Source organism: Lonchura striata, chromosome 1 (genome assembly GCF_050655825.1).
Source record: "Lonchura striata isolate lonStrDom1 chromosome 1, ASM5065582v1, whole genome shotgun sequence".
NCBI lineage: Eukaryota > Metazoa > Chordata > Aves > Passeriformes > Estrildidae > Lonchura > Lonchura striata.
Window position 1 is genome coordinate 23,256,745 of NC_140703.1, and position 12,270 is coordinate 23,269,014.

Here is a 12,270-nt window from a genome sequence, read left to right on the forward strand (position 1 = left end):
GATTCTTTGCAGTCAGGTGCCAGCCCAGTGCCAGGGGCCCCTGGGCACATCCTTTGGCCATTTTCCCTGGGAAATAAAACTCACCAGTCCAGGTTGCTGATGTCAGTTTGTAGGGCTCCCTTGGGTCTATCAGGGCAGCACAACTTTGAGGAGGGGACAACTTCGGTTGGGGGTCCATACTTCAATATAAGGATTCTCTGCAGTCAGGCCCCAACCCAGGGCCAGGGCCCCCTGGGCACATCCTTTGGCCATTTTCCCTGGGAAAGAAAACTCACCAGTCCAGGTTGCTGATGTCAGTTTGTAGGGCTCCCTTGGGTCTATCAGGGCAGCACAACTTTGAGGATGAGACAACTTCGGTCTGGGGTCCATCCTTCGATATAAGGATTTTTTGCATTCAGGTCCGAGCCCAGCGCCTGGGGCCCCTGGGCACACCCTTTGGCCATTTTCCCTGGGAAAGAAAACTCACTAGTCCAGGTTGCTGATGTCAGTTTGTAGGGCTCCCTTGGGTCTATCAGGGCAGCACAACTTTGAGGAGGGGACAACTTTGGTCTGTGATCCATTCTTCGATATAAGGATTCTTCGCAGTCAGGTCCCAGCCCGGGGTCAGGGGCCCCTGGGCACATCCTTTGGCCATTTTCCCTGGGAAAGAAAACTCACCAGTCCAGGTTGCTGATGTCAGTTTGTAGGGCTCTCTTGGGTCTCTCAGGGCAGCACAACTTTGAGGAGGGGACAACTTCGGTTGGGGGTCCATCCTTCGATATAAGGATTTTTTGCAGTCAGGTGCCAGCCCAGTGCCAGGGGCCCCTGGGCACATCCTTTGGCCATTTTCCCAGGGAAAGAAAACTCACCAGTCCAGGTTGCTGATGTCAGTTTGTAGGGCTCCCTTGGGTCTATCAGGGCAGCACAACTCTGAGGAGGGGAAAACTTTGGTCTGGGGTCCATCTTTCGATATAAGGATTCTTTGCAGTCAGGTCCCAGCCCTGCTCTTGGGGCTCCTGGGAACATCCTTTGGCCATTTTCCCTGGGAAAGAAAACTCACCAGTCCAGGTTGCTGATGTCAGTTTGTAGGGCATCCTTGTGTCTCTCAGGGCAGCACAACTTTGAGGAGGGGACAACTTCGGTTGGGGGTCCAAATTTCGATATAAGGATTCTCTGCAGTCAGGCCCCAGTCTGGGGCCAGGGGCCCCTGGGCACATCCTTTGGCCATTTTCCCTGGGAAAGAAAACTCACCAGTCCAGGTTGCTGATGTCAGTTTGTAGGGCTCCCTTGGGTCTATCAGGGCAGCACAACTTTGAGGATGGGACAACTTCGGTCTGGGGTCCATCCTTCGATATAAGGATTTTTTGCATTCAAGTCCGAGCCCAGTGCCTGGGGCCCCTGGGCACATCCTTTGGCCATTTTCCCTGGGAAAGAAAACTCACTAGTCCAGGTTGCTGATGTCAGTTTGTAGGGCTCCCTTGGGTCTATCAGGGCAGCACAACTTTGAGGAGGGGACAACTTTGGTCTGCGAACCATCCTTCGATATAAGGATTCTTTGCAGTCAGGCCCTAGCCCATTGCCAGGGGCCCCTGGGCACATCCTTTGGCCATTTTCCCTGGGAAAGAAAACTCACCAGTCCAGGTTGCTGATGTCAGTTTGTAGGGCTCCCTTGGGTCTCTCAGGGCAGCACAACTTTGAGGAGGGGACAACTTTGGTCTGTGATCCATTCTTCGATATAAGGATTCTTCGCAGTCAGGCCCCAGCCCATTGCCAGGGGCCCCTGGGCACATCCTTTGGCCATTTTCCCTGGGAAATAAAACTCACCAGTCCAGGTTGCTGATGTCAGTTTGTAGGGCTCTCTTGGGTCTCTCAGGGCAGCACAACTTTGAGGAGGGGACAACTTCGGTCTGGGGTCCATCCTTCGATATAAGGATTCTTTGCAGTCAGGTCCGAGTCCAGTGCCAGGGGCCCCTGGGAACATCCTTTGGCCATTTTCCCTGGGAAAGAAAACTCACCAGTCCAGGTTGCTGATGTCAGTTTGTAGGGCTCCCTTGGGTCTATCAGGGCAGCACAACTTTGAGGAGGGGACAACTTCGGTTGGGGGTCCATACTTCAATATAAGGATTCTCTGCAGTCAGGCCCCAGCCCAGGGCCAGGGGCCCCTGGGCACATCCTTTGGCCATTTTCCCTGGGAAAGAAAACTCACCAGTCCAGGTTGCTGATGTCAGTTTGTAGGGCTCCCTTGGGTCTATCAGGGCAGCACAACTTTGAGGATGGGACAACTTCGGTCTGGGGTCCATCCTTCGATATAAGGATTTTTTGCATTCAGGTCCGAGCCCAGCGCCTGGGGCCCCTGGGCACATCCTTTGGCCATTTTCCCTGGGAAAGAAAACTCACTAGTCCAGGTTGCTGATGTCAGTTTGTAGGGCTCCCTTGGGTCTATCAGGGCAGCACAACTTTGAGGAGGGGACAACTTTGGTCTGCGAACCATCCTCCGATATAAGGAGTTTTTGCAGTGAGGCCCCTGCCCATTGCCAGGGGCCCCTGGGCACATCCTTTGGCCATTTTCCCTGGGAAAGAAAACTCACCAGTCCAGGTTGCTGATGTCAGTTTGTAGGGCTCCCTTGTGTCTCTCAGGGCAGCACAACTTTGAGGAGGGGACAACTTCGGTTGGGGGTCCATTCTTCAATATAAGGATACTCTGCAGTCAGGCCCCAGCCCAGGGCCAGGGGCCCCTGGGCACATCCTTTGGCCATTTTCCCTGGGAAAGAAAACTCACCAGTCCAGGTTGCTGATATCAGTTTGTAGGGCTCCCTTGGGTCTATCAGGGCAGCACAACTTTGAGGATGGGACAACTTCGGTCTGGTTTCCATCCTTCGATATAAGGATTTTTTGCATACAGGTCCGAGCCCTGTGCCTGGGGCCCCTGGGCACATCCTTTGGCCATTTTCCCTGGGAAAGAAAACTCACTAGTCCAGGTTGCTGATGTCAGTTTGTAGGGCTCCCTTGGGTCTATCAGGGCAGCACAACTTTGAGGAGGGGACAACTTTGGTCTGCGAACCATCCTTCGATATAAGGATTCTTTGCAGTCAGGCCCCAGCCCATTCCCAGGGGCCCCTGGGCACATCCTTTGGCCATTTTCCCTGGGAAAGAAAACTCACCAGTCCAGGTTGCTGATGTCAGTTTGTAGGGCTCCCTTGGGTCTCTCAGGGCAGCACAACTTTGAGGAGGGGACAACTTTGGTCTGTGATCCATTCTTCGATATAAGGATTCTTCGCAGTCAGGTCACAGCCCGGGGTCAGGGGCCCCTGGGCACATCCTTTGGCCATTTTCCCTGGGAAAGAAAACTCACCAGTCCAGGTTGCTGATATCAGTTTGTAGGGCTCCCTTGGGTCTATCAGGGCAGCACAACTCTGAGGAGGGGAAAACTTTGGTCTGCGAACCATCCTTCGATATAAGGATTCTTTGCAGTCAGGCCCTAGCCCATTGCCAGGGGCCCCTGGGCACATCCTTTGGCCATTTTCCCTGGGAAAGAAAACTCACCAGTCCAGGTTGCTGATGTCAGTTTGTAGGGCTCCCTTGTGTCTCTCAGGGCAGCACAACTTTGAGGAGGGGACAACTTTGGTCTGTGATCCATTCTTCGATATAAGGATTCTTCGCAGTCAGGTCACAGCCCGGGGTCAGGGGCCCCTGGGCACATCCTTTGGCCATTTTCCCTGGGAAAGAAGACTCACCAGTCCAGGTTGCTGATGTCAGTTTGTAGGGCTCCCTTGGGTCTATCTGGGAAGCACGACTTTGAGGAGGGGACAACTTTGGTCTGTGATCCATTCTTCGATATAAGGATTCTTCGCAGTCAGGCCCCAGCCCAGTGCCAGGGGTCCCTGGGCACATCCTTTGGCCATTTTCCCTGGGAAATAAAACTCACCAGTCCAGGTTGCTGATGTCAGTTTGTAGGGCTCTCTTGGGTCTCTCAGGGCAGCACAACTTTGAGGAGGGGACAACTTCGGTCTGGGGTCCATCCTTCGATATAAGGATTCTTTGCAGTCAGGTCCGAGTCCAGTGCCAGGGGCCCCTGGGAACATCCTTTGGCCATTTTCCCTGGGAAAGAAAACTCACCAGTCCAGGTTGCTGATGTCAGTTTGTAGGGCTCCCTTGGGTCTATCAGGGCAGCACAACTTTGAGGAGGGGACAACTTCGGTTGGGGGTCCATACTTCAATATAAGGATTCTCTGCAGTCAGGTCCCAGCCCAGGGACGGGGCCCCTGGGCACATCCTTTGGCCATTTTCCCTGGGAAAGAAAACTCACCAGTCCAGGTTGCTGATGTCAGTTTGTAGGGCTCCCTTGGGTCTATCAGGGCAGCACAACTTTGAGGAGGGGACAATTTCGGTCTGGGGTCCATCCTTCGATATAAGGATTTTTTGCATTCAGGTCCGAGCCCAGCGCCTGGGGCCCCTGGGCACATCCTTTGGCCATTTTCCCTGGGAAAGAAAACTCACTAGTCCAGGTTGCTGATGTCAGTTTGTAGGGCTCCCTTGGGTCTCTCAGGGCAGCACAACTTTGAGGAGGGGACAACTTTGGTCTGTGATCCATTCTTCGATATAAGGATTCTTCGCAGTCAGGTCACAGCCCGGGGTCAGGGGCCCCTGGGCACATCCTTTGGCCATTTTCCCTGGGAAAGAAAACTCACCAGTCCAGGTTGCTGATATCAGTTTGTAGGGCTCCCTTGGGTCTATCAGGGCAGCACAACTCTGAGGAGGGGAAAACTTTGGTCTGCGAACCATCCTTCGATATAAGGATTCTTTGCAGTCAGGCCCTAGCCCATTGCCACGGCCCCTGGGCACATCCTTTGGCCATTTTCCCTGGGAAAGAAAACTCACCAGTCCAGGTTGCTGATGTCAGTTTGTAGGGCTCCCTTGGGTCTCTCAGGGCAGCACAACTTTGAGGAGGGGACAACTTTGGTCTGTGATCCATTCTTCGATATAAGGATTCTTCGCAGTCAGGTCACAGCCCGGTGTCAGGGGCCCCTGGGCACATCCTTTGGCCATTTTCCCTGGGAAAGAAAACTCACCAGTCCAGGTTGCTGATGTCAGTTTGTAGGGCTCCCTTGGGTCTATCTGGGAAGCACGACTTTGAGGAGGGGACAACTTTGGTCTGTGATCCATTCTTCGATATAAGGATTCTTCGCAGTCAGGCCCCAGCCCAGTGCCAGGGGCCCCTGGGCACATCCTTTGGCCATTTTCCCTGGGAAAGAAAACTCACCAGTCCAGGTTGCTGATGTCAGTTTGTAGGGCTCTCTTGGGTCTCTCAGGGCAGCACAACTTTGAGGAGGGGACAACTTCGGTCTGGGGTCCATCCTTCGATATAAGGATTCTTTGCAGTCAGGTCCGAGTCCAGTGCCAGGGGCCCCTGGGAACATCCTTTGGCCATTTTCCCTGGGAAAGAAAACTCACCAGTCCAGGTTGCTGATGTCAGTTTGTAGGGCTCCCTTGGGTCTATCAGGGCAGCACAACTTTGAGGAGGGGACAACTTCGGTTGGGGGTCCATACTTCAATATAAGGATTCTCTGCAGTCAGGTCCCAGCCCAGGGACGGGGCCCCTGGGCACATCCTTTGGCCATTTTCCCTGGGAAAGAAAACTCACCAGTCCAGGTTGCTGATGTCAGTTTGTAGGGCTCCCTTGGGTCTATCAGGGCAGCACAACTTTGAGGAGGGGACAACTTCGGTCTGGGGTCCATCCTTCGATTAAAGGATTTTTTGCATTCGGGTCCGAGCCCAGCGCCTGGGGCCCCTGGGCACATCCTTTGGCCATTTTCCCTGGGAAAGAAAACTCACTAGTCCAGGTTGCTGATGTCAGTTTGTAGGGCTCCCTTGGGTCTATCAGGGCAGCACAACTTTGAGGAGGGGACAACTTTGGTCTGCGAACCATCCTCCGATATAAGGAGTTTTTGAAGTGAGGCCCCAGCCCATTGCCAGGAGCCCCTGGGCACATCCTTTGGCCATTTTCCCTGGGAAAGAAAATTCACCAGTCCAGGTTGCTGATGTCAGTTTGTAGGGCTCCCTTGGGTCTCTCAGGGCAGCACAACTTTGAGGAGGGGACAACTTTGGTCTGTGATCCATTCTTCGATATAAGGATTCTTCGCAGTCAGGTCCCAGCCCGGGGTCAGGGGACCCTGGGCACATCCTTTGGCCATTTTCCCTGGGAAATAAAACTCACCAGTCCAGGTTGCTGATGTCAGTTTGTAGGGCTCCCTTGGGTCTATCTGGGAAGCACGACTTTGAGGAGGGGACAACTTTGGTCTGTGATCCATTCTTCGATATAAGGATTCTTCGCAGTCAGGCCCCAGCCCAGTGCCAGGGGCCCCTGGGCACATCCTTTGGCCATTTTCCCTGGGAAATAAAACTCACCAGTCCAGGTTGCTGATGTCAGTTTGTAGGGCTCTCTTGGGTCTCTCAGGGCAGCACAACTTTGAGGAGGGGACAACTTCGGTCTGGGGTCCATCCTTTGATATAAGGATTCTTTGCAGTCAGGTGCCAGCCCAGTGCCAGGGGCCCCTGGGCACATCCTTTGGCCATTTTCCCTGGGAAATAAAACTCACCAGTCCAGGTTGCTGATGTCAGTTTGTAGGGCTCCCTTGGGTCTATCAGGGCAGCACAACTTTGAGGAGGGGACAACTTCGGTTGGGGGTCCATACTTCAATATAAGGATTCTCTGCAGTCAGGCCCCAACCCAGGGCCAGGGCCCCCTGGGCACATCCTTTGGCCATTTTCCCTGGGAAAGAAAACTCACCAGTCCAGGTTGCTGATGTCAGTTTGTAGGGCTCCCTTGGGTCTATCAGGGCAGCACAACTTTGAGGATGAGACAACTTCGGTCTGGGGTCCATCCTTCGATATAAGGATTTTTTGCATTCAGGTCCGAGCCCAGCGCCTGGGGCCCCTGGGCACACCCTTTGGCCATTTTCCCTGGGAAAGAAAACTCACTAGTCCAGGTTGCTGATGTCAGTTTGTAGGGCTCCCTTGGGTCTATCAGGGCAGCACAACTTTGAGGAGGGGACAACTTTGGTCTGTGATCCATTCTTCGATATAAGGATTCTTCGCAGTCAGGTCCCAGCCCGGGGTCAGGGGCCCCTGGGCACATCCTTTGGCCATTTTCCCTGGGAAAGAAAACTCACCAGTCCAGGTTGCTGATGTCAGTTTGTAGGGCTCTCTTGGGTCTCTCAGGGCAGCACAACTTTGAGGAGGGGACAACTTCGGTTGGGGGTCCATCCTTCGATATAAGGATTTTTTGCAGTCAGGTGCCAGCCCAGTGCCAGGGGCCCCTGGGCACATCCTTTGGCCATTTTCCCAGGGAAAGAAAACTCACCAGTCCAGGTTGCTGATGTCAGTTTGTAGGGCTCCCTTGGGTCTATCAGGGCAGCACAACTCTGAGGAGGGGAAAACTTTGGTCTGGGGTCCATCTTTCGATATAAGGATTCTTTGCAGTCAGGTCCCAGCCCTGCTCTTGGGGCTCCTGGGAACATCCTTTGGCCATTTTCCCTGGGAAAGAAAACTCACCAGTCCAGGTTGCTGATGTCAGTTTGTAGGGCATCCTTGTGTCTCTCAGGGCAGCACAACTTTGAGGAGGGGACAACTTCGGTTGGGGGTCCAAATTTCGCTATAAGGATTCTCTGCAGTCAGGCCCCAGTCTGGGGCCAGGGGCCCCTGGGCACATCCTTTGGCCATTTTCCCTGGGAAAGAAAACTCACCAGTCCAGGTTGCTGATGTCAGTTTGTAGGGCTCCCTTGGGTCTATCAGGGCAGCACAACTTTGAGGATGGGACAACTTCGGTCTGGGGTCCATCCTTCGATATAAGGATTTTTTGCATTCAAGTCCGAGCCCAGTGCCTGGGGCCCCTGGGCACATCCTTTGGCCATTTTCCCTGGGAAAGAAAACTCACTAGTCCAGGTTGCTGATGTCAGTTTGTAGGGCTCCCTTGGGTCTATCAGGGCAGCACAACTTTGAGGAGGGGACAACTTTGGTCTGCGAACCATCCTTCGATATAAGGATTCTTTGCAGTCAGGCCCTAGCCCATTGCCAGGGGCCCCTGGGCACATCCTTTGGCCATTTTCCCTGGGAAAGAAAACTCACCAGTCCAGGTTGCTGATGTCAGTTTGTAGGGCTCCCTTGGGTCTCTCAGGGCAGCACAACTTTGAGGAGGGGACAACTTTGGTCTGTGATCCATTCTTCGATATAAGGATTCTTCGCAGTCAGGCCCCAGCCCATTGCCAGGGGCCCCTGGGCACATCCTTTGGCCATTTTCCCTGGGAAATAAAACTCACCAGTCCAGGTTGCTGATGTCAGTTTGTAGGGCTCTCTTGGGTCTCTCAGGGCAGCACAACTTTGAGGAGGGGACAACTTCGGTCTGGGGTCCATCCTTCGATATAAGGATTCTTTGCAGTCAGGTCCGAGTCCAGTGCCAGGGGCCCCTGGGAACATCCTTTGGCCATTTTCCCTGGGAAAGAAAACTCACCAGTCCAGGTTGCTGATGTCAGTTTGTAGGGCTCCCTTGGGTCTATCAGGGCAGCACAACTTTGAGGAGGGGACAACTTCGGTTGGGGGTCCATACTTCAATATAAGGATTCTCTGCAGTCAGGCCCCAGCCCAGGGCCAGGGGCCCCTGGGCACATCCTTTGGCCATTTTCCCTGGGAAAGAAAACTCACCAGTCCAGGTTGCTGATGTCAGTTTGTAGGGCTCCCTTGGGTCTATCAGGGCAGCACAACTTTGAGGATGGGACAACTTCGGTCTGGGGTCCATCCTTCGATATAAGGATTTTTTGCATTCAGGTCCGAGCCCAGCGCCTGGGGCCCCTGGGCACATCCTTTGGCCATTTTCCCTGGGAAAGAAAACTCACTAGTCCAGGTTGCTGATGTCAGTTTGTAGGGCTCCCTTGGGTCTATCAGGGCAGCACAACTTTGAGGAGGGGACAACTTTGGTCTGCGAACCATCCTCCGATATAAGGAGTTTTTGCAGTGAGGCCCCTGCCCATTGCCAGGGGCCCCTGGGCACATCCTTTGGCCATTTTCCCTGGGAAAGAAAATTCACCAGTCCAGGTTGCTGATGTCAGTTTGTAGGGCTCCCTTGGGTCTCTCAGGGCAGCACAACATTGAGGAGGGGACAACTTTGGTCTGTGATCCATTCTTCGATATAAGGATTCTCCGAAGTCAGGTCCCAGCCCGGGGTCAGGGGCCCCTGGGCACATCCTTTGGCCATTTTCCCAGGGAAAGAAAACTCACCAGTCCAGGTTGCTGATGTCAGTTTGTAGGGCTCTCTTGGTTCTCTCAGGGCAGCACAACTTTGAGGAGGGGACAACTTCGGTTGGGGGTCCATACTTCAATATAAGGATACTCTGCAGTCAGGCCCCAGCCCAGGGCCAGGGGCCCCTGGGCACATCCTTTGGCCATTTTCCCTGGGAAAGAAAACTCACCAGTCCAGGTTGCTGATATCAGTTTGTAGGGCTCCCTTGGGTCTATCAGGGCAGCACAACTTTGAGGAGGGGACAACTTTGGTCTGCGAACCATCCTCCGATATAAGGATTCTTTGCAGTCAGGCCCCAGCCCATTGCCAGGGGCCCTTGGGCACATCCTTTGGCCATTTTCCCTGGGAAAGAAAATTCACCAGTCCAGGTTGCTGATGTCAGTTTGTAGGGCTCCCTTGGGTCTCTCAGGGCAGCACAACTTTGAGGAGGGGACAACTTTGGTCTGTGATCCATTCTTCGATAAAAGGATTCTTCGCAGTCAGGTCCGAGCCCAGTGCCAGGGGCCCCTGGGCACATCCTTTGGCCATTTTCCATGGGAAAGAAAACTCACCAGTCCAGGTTGCTGATGTCAGTTAGTAGGGCTCCCTTGGGTCTATCAGGGCAGCACAACTTTGAGGAGGGGACAACTTCGGTTGGGGGTCCATACTTCAATATAAGGATTCTCTGCAGTCAGGCCCCAACCCAGGGCCAGGGGCCCCTGGGCACATCCTTTGGCCATTTTCCCTGGGAAAGAAAACTCACCAGTCCAGGTTGCTGATGTCAGTTTGTAGGGCTCCCTTGGGTCTATCAGGGCAGCACAACTTTGAGGATGAGACAATTTCGGTCTGGGGTCCATCCTTCGATATAAGGATTTTTTGCATTCAGGTCCGAGCCCAGCGCCTGGGGCCCCTGGGCACATCCTTTGGCCATTTTCCCTGGGAAAGAAAACTCACTAGTCCAGGTTGCTGATGTCAGTTTGTAGGGCTCCCTTGGGTCTCTCAGGGTAGCACAACTTTGAGGAGGGGACAACTTTGGTCTGCGAACCATCCTCCGATATAAGGATTCTTTGCAGTCAGGCCCCAGCCCATTGCCAGGGGCCCCTGGGCACATCCTTTGGCCATTTTCCCTGGGAAAGAAAATTCACCAGTCCAGGTTGCTGATGTCAGTTTGTAGGGCTCCCTTGGGTCTATCTGGGAAGCACGACTTTGAGGAGGGGACAACTTTGGTCTGTGATCCATTCTTCGATATAAGGATTCTTCGCAGTCAGGCCCCAGCCCAGTGCCAGGGGTCCCTGGGCACATCCTTTGGCCATTTTCCCTGGGAAATAAAACTCACCAGTCCAGGTTGCTGATGTCAGTTTGTAGGGCTCTCTTGGGTCTCTCAGGGCAGCACAACTTTGAGGAGGGGACAACTTCGGTCTGGGGTCCATCCTTCGATATAAGGATTCTTTGCAGTCAGGTCCGAGTCCAGTGCCAGGGGCCCCTGGGAACATCCTTTGGCCATTTTCCCTGGGAAAGAAAACTCACCAGTCCAGGTTGCTGATGTCAGTTTGTAGGGCTCCCTTGGGTCTATCAGGGCAGCACAACTTTGAGGAGGGGACAACTTCGGTTGGGGGTCCATACTTCAATATAAGGATTCTCTGCAGTCAGGTCCCAGCCCAGGGACGGGGCCCCTGGGCACATCCTTTGGCCATTTTCCCTGGGAAAGAAAACTCACCAGTCCAGGTTGCTGATGTCAGTTTGTAGGGCTCCCTTGGGTCTATCAGGGCAGCACAACTTTGAGGAGGGGACAATTTCGGTCTGGGGTCCATCCTTCGATATAAGGATTTTTTGCATTCAGGTCCGAGCCCAGCGCCTGGGGCCCCTGGGCACATCCTTTGGCCATTTTCCCTGGGAAAGAAAACTCACTAGTCCAGGTTGCTGATGTCAGTTTGTAGGGCTCCCTTGGGTCTCTCAGGGCAGCACAACTTTGAGGAGGGGACAACTTTGGTCTGTGATCCATTCTTCGATATAAGGATTCTTCGCAGTCAGGTCACAGCCCGGGGTCAGGGGCCCCTGGGCACATCCTTTGGCCATTTTCCCTGGGAAAGAAAACTCACCAGTCCAGGTTGCTGATATCAGTTTGTAGGGCTCCCTTGGGTCTATCAGGGCAGCACAACTCTGAGGAGGGGAAAACTTTGGTCTGCGAACCATCCTTCGATATAAGGATTCTTTGCAGTCAGGCCCTAGCCCATTGCCACGGCCCCTGGGCACATCCTTTGGCCATTTTCCCTGGGAAAGAAAACTCACCAGTCCAGGTTGCTGATGTCAGTTTGTAGGGCTCCCTTGGGTCTCTCAGGGCAGCACAACTTTGAGGAGGGGACAACTTTGGTCTGTGATCCATTCTTCGATATAAGGATTCTTCGCAGTCAGGTCACAGCCCGGTGTCAGGGGCCCCTGGGCACATCCTTTGGCCATTTTCCCTGGGAAAGAAAACTCACCAGTCCAGGTTGCTGATGTCAGTTTGTAGGGCTCCCTTGGGTCTATCTGGGAAGCACGACTTTGAGGAGGGGACAACTTTGGTCTGTGATCCATTCTTCGATATAAGGATTCTTCGCAGTCAGGCCCCAGCCCAGTGCCAGGGGCCCCTGGGCACATCCTTTGGCCATTTTCCCTGGGAAAGAAAACTCACCAGTCCAGGTTGCTGATGTCAGTTTGTAGGGCTCTCTTGGGTCTCTCAGGGCAGCACAACTTTGAGGAGGGGACAACTTCGGTCTGGGGTCCATCCTTCGATATAAGGATTCTTTGCAGTCAGGTCCGAGTCCAGTGCCAGGGGCCCCTGGGAACATCCTTTGGCCATTTTCCCTGGGAAAGAAAACTCACCAGTCCAGGTTGCTGATGTCAGTTTGTAGGGCTCCCTTGGGTCTATCAGGGCAGCACAACTTTGAGGAGGGGACAACTTCGGTTGGGGGTCCATACTTCAATATAAGGATTCTCTGCAGTCAGGTCCCAGCCCAGGGACGGGGCCCCTGGGCACATCC